Source organism: Brassica oleracea, chromosome C2 (genome assembly GCF_000695525.1).
Source record: "Brassica oleracea var. oleracea cultivar TO1000 chromosome C2, BOL, whole genome shotgun sequence".
NCBI classification, from domain to species: Eukaryota; Viridiplantae; Streptophyta; class Magnoliopsida; order Brassicales; family Brassicaceae; genus Brassica; species Brassica oleracea.
The window spans coordinates 35,469,046-35,474,108 of NC_027749.1; positions in this window are offsets into that span (position 1 = coordinate 35,469,046).

The following is a 5,063-nucleotide window of genomic DNA, read 5'->3' on the forward strand; positions in this document are numbered from 1 at the left end:
TGAATGGGATGTTGTTGTCGCATGTTCCTCAACATGGACTCCCATTCCGGATTTGTGGCCGCTATAACGTCCAAGAAGCCCTCGACTCCACCCATAGGAGATTTTGTCGCGCCCAACTCGTTACGCAGCTCAGTGACTTCATCATCCCGTCGCTGACCATAAGACGATGTGGCTCTCGGAACATCGTTGACGGAACCAATCCCCAACGTCCGTCCCTTTTTTTAGAGACAACCTTAAAAACAAAATATAAATATTGTTAGTAAAAATTTAAAGTTATATTAAATGAATAATAAAAAATTAAAATTTTTGAAAATTTACTTCCTCGTAAATCTTATCCACTTCAAGTGTGGATAAGGTGACGGGTAATCCGTCGGTAGACTGCTGCGTTTGGCAGTCTTCAACCCGAGCAACCACGTCGTTGTAGATTTGTTCGGACTTGCCATCTAAAAATACGTCCGCCTTGTTCTTGTGGGTCCTCTCGTAAAGTTCCATAAGAGACGGGAGATGTCCCATCTCTTTAGCCTAAAAAACATTTAAGAAAGTTAGAATAAAAATATATATATTAAAAAATTTATTTAATAGAATATTTAATTATCATTTCCAAACGGACACCGGCGTGGGGTTTTTGGCCCGTCGTGTGAAGCATCGGCCCGTTTCCGTGCTCATCGACCGTGTTACGGGAGTTAGAGCAAGCCTGGGCAATTCTAATGGAATCAGGAAGACGCCAATAACGGATGAGGCCATCCCACACATCCGTGGTGAGCTCAGCGGGTTTGTCACGCGCATATCCCTTCAAGATCCAGCCATCCTTCCAGTTGGAGACCATGTCCAACAAGTGAACTTTCGCCTTCGCGTTAAACTTCTTCCTCACCCTCTCAGTGATCCCCAAGGCCCAATTATATTTTTGCTATTGGAAAAAATAAATTAACAATTAGTTTTTTAGAAAGTATATACATAAATCATGAAAAAATTAAAGTATATATAATTAATTAATAGGAACTTACAGCGTAAATTGTAAACCACGTCTTTCTGACGTAGTGAGGCGTCTTACTCCAGTTCGGATGTGCCATGGCGAAGTAACCTTTGATCGTGTCGGTTACGTCCGATGCAAGACATCCGTCAACCCCCCACCTGGAAAATATAAATTTAAAATATAAATTATTTTTTAATGTTATAAAAGAATTTTAAACGAATTAAAAAAAAATTAATGCAACATACCACAAAATTTCGTCCGGTCGGTCGGGGTCGATGACTAGTAAACCTTTTCTGCCTGGAACGCGGAGAATGTCCTCTACAGTGTACTGCGAGTAAGGAGCACTCGGAGGCACCATCAAATCAGGATGAATATCGGCGGGCATCTGAGGTGCCATCGGAGGAGCCATCGGAGGAGGCACAGGAGGAGGCATCGTCGGATGAGCCATCGGAGAATGCACATGAGGAGCCGATGGTGTACTAGAAGAAGTAGACCCAGAGACTCTCTGAGTGTACTGAGTCTCGGGGACAGTCTCCTGACCCGAAGAACCGGGAGGTGAAGAAGAGGCCGGGTCTAAACGACTACCCGGCTCACCGAACATCTCTCTGTAATGGGCAGTAAGTTTTCTTCCGAAACCCTAAACCCGAAACCCCATATTCCTTATTTTCTACTTCATATATTCCAAACTCCATCTTTATTTTTAAATTTCGTCGTTATTTCCTCGTTGGCTTACGTGGTGTTTACGACGATTTCATATACGTGGTATTTACGACGATTTCATCCTACGTGGTCTTTACGACGATTTTCGCTTACGTGGAATTAACGAGCCCCGCGTTCTTTATTTTTATATTGCGTCGTTATTTCCTCGTTGGCTAACGAGTCCTTTACGACGATTTTTACTTACGTGGAATTAACGAGTGTTATGTTTATATCCCTAGAATCTGAAACTACAAACCTCATATTCCTTATTTTCTACTTCATATATTCCAAACTCCATCTTTATTTTTAAACTTCGTCGTTATTTCCTCGTTGGCTAACGAGTCCTTTACGACGATTTTTACTTACGTGGAATTAACGAGTGTTATGTTTATATCCCTAGAATCTGAAACTACAAACCTCATATTCCTTATTTTCTACTTCATATATTCCAAACCCCATCTTTATTTCCATTCCAAACCACAATTCCCACATTTGCTTATTCATAAAACAAACCCCACATTACCTTTTTCATAAAACAAACTCCCACATCTTATTCATAAAACAAATACATCTATCGGATACATCGACATTCTCGTCATCACTAGAAACATCATCATTTTCATTAAACTCGTCTTCAACAGCTTCGTCTGTGGCATCATCGGTAAGATCTTCGTACTCGTGATTATGCGGATCAATGAGAAGGATGTCATCAATTTCTTGTTCAGGTTCCTCGACTTCATTTATCTGTTCTTCTTGCAATGGTGGTTCTTCTCCACTGATGATTCGTCCTCGAGGTGTAACTTTGATCACTGCTAACCAATTTATACCTGAATCTCTCATCCGAGGGTATGGAAGGAAGCTAACTTGGTCTGCTTGTGAAGCTAAGATGAAAGGCTCGAATTTGTTGTACCTTCTTCCACCGTTGACATCAACTACACCGAATTTGTTAGACCGAACACCTCTGTTGACGACGGGGTCGAACCATTCACATTTGAAGAGGACGCATTTCAGCTTCAGTATCCCTGGAAATTCGACTTCAATAATCTCCGTCAAGATCCCGTAGAAATCTGTTTCCCCTTTCACACATATTCCATAGTTACTGGTCGCCCGCTGTCTACCATAGTCATATGTATGAAAAGTATAGTCTCGTGTGAAATACATCTGTGATGTGGTGACCTTTACAAGTGGAGATTGAATTACTTCGTGTAACCACTTAGGATAATCTGCATCGTCGTCGTCATAATCAACCTGCAAAAATAAAGAGAATGTTAATGAAATACAGATAATGTATGAAATTTTTTTTAGTTAATACCTGATTCCGCAACCACTTAATGAAGTGTTGATCTTTCCTTTTGTCTACGTCACTTGTGGATATACCAGGAAATGTTTCTTCGACTTGAGAAACAAATAGGCTGTAAAATCACATTTTATAGGAATGAATCTCTCGCAATTATACAATTAATTATACTTATATGTGTTTCGAAGTGTCAATATATGTTACCTTTCAAAATAACGCATCAATGGATCTTCGCAATTGAGTAGAATATAGGTGTGTGCACTATGAGCGTCTTGTTCACTCGACCACCAAACCTCTTTAGACTTTCCACCGAGTCGCCCAATCTGGCTAAAGATGTCTGGAACACCAGCAACTGCATATGTTGGCGCAACACCACCATCATCATATCTTCTTGGAGCTCTTCTCCGTGTACGTACTTTTGACGCAAAGTAGTACGATGTGAAGTGAGAAACTTCTTCCGTCAAACTTCCAGCAATTATAGAACCTTCAACTTTGGCGAGGTTCTTTGCTTTTCCCTTCAAATATTTCATGGCTCGCTCATACTGATACATCCATCCGTAATGTACAGGTGCACGAAGCAATGCCTCATATGGGAGGTGGACAGCTAGATGCTCCATGACGTCAAAAAATCCGGGAGGAAATATCTTCTCCAAGTTGCACAATAAGATGGGAATGTTCTCCTGAAGCTGTTCCACGACTTCTTCTTTAAGAGTGTGTGCGCTCAGATCCCTGAAAAATGTTCCAATGCCTTTTATATTCGAAAAAAAATTAAACACATTGTTAGTCATATATTATTTTGTAAATTATTGTGATATAATACACTACGTACCTGCAAGTGCTTCATGTACGTTTGTTGGAAGTAGCTCCGCAAATGCAAAGGGCAGTAGTCGTTGCATAAATACATGACAATCATGACTCTTCATCCCGGAGAACTTTTGACCCTTTTCAACACATCTAGAGAGATTCGAAACATACCCATCGGGGAACTTCACTTCTGATGCCACCCAGTTGAACAACACCGACTTTTTTTCTGAAGATAATCTGAATATCGGAACGGGAACTTGTCCATTGCTTTTAATATGTAACTCGCTTCTTGAGCAAATATCCGGCAAGTCCAACCTCGATTTTATGTTGTCTTTTGTCTTCCCTGGGACATTCAATATTGTATTCATGATGTTCTCAAAGAAATTCTTCTCTATATGCATCACATCGAGGTTGTGGCGCAGAAGAAGATCCTTCCAATATGGCAACTCCCAAAATATACTCTTCTTGTGCCAGTTGTGATGAACACCGTAAGAATCTGGCATATTACGAGGGACATGCCAATTACCACCCCAACGAACTGTTTCGTTAGCTGCGCTTCAATTTGTTCTCCAGTTAGATATGGAGGAGGAGTGTCTCTCACAACCCTTTTGTGCCTAAACAAATTCTTGTTTCTTCGGTAAGGATGGCCAATGGGAAGAAATCGACGGTGACAATCAAACCAACTTGTCTTCCTACCATTCTTCAGTTGAAACGCATCTGTCGTTCCATTACAATATGGACAAGCTAATCTCCCATGTGTAGTCCATCCAGACAACATCCCATAGGCAGGAAAATCACTTATGGTCCACAAAAGCATCGCTCGCATCGTAAAATTCGTCTTCGTTGAACAGTCATACGTCCTCACCCCTGTTGACCACAAATCCTTCAACTCTTTTATCAGTGGTTGTAGGAAAACATCCAGGGACCTTTTTGGATGGTTCGGACCAGGTATTAATATGGTAAAGAATAGCAACGCCCGTTGCATGCACATCTCTGGTGGCAGGTTGTATGGTGTAAGAAAGAGTGGCCACAATGAATATTGTCTCCCTGACATTCCGAACGGACTAAATCCATATGTACATAGTCCGAGATACACATTCCAGCTATTGCTAGCGTAATCCGGATGTACTTTGTTAAAATGTTTCCAGGCTCTTGCATCTGAAGGATGAGTCATCTCACCATCCATCTGAGTATGCTCGGCATGCCATCTCATCTTTCCAGCAGTCTGCTCTGATTGATACAATCTTTTCAATCTGTCTGTAATTGGTAGGTACCACATCCTTTGGTACG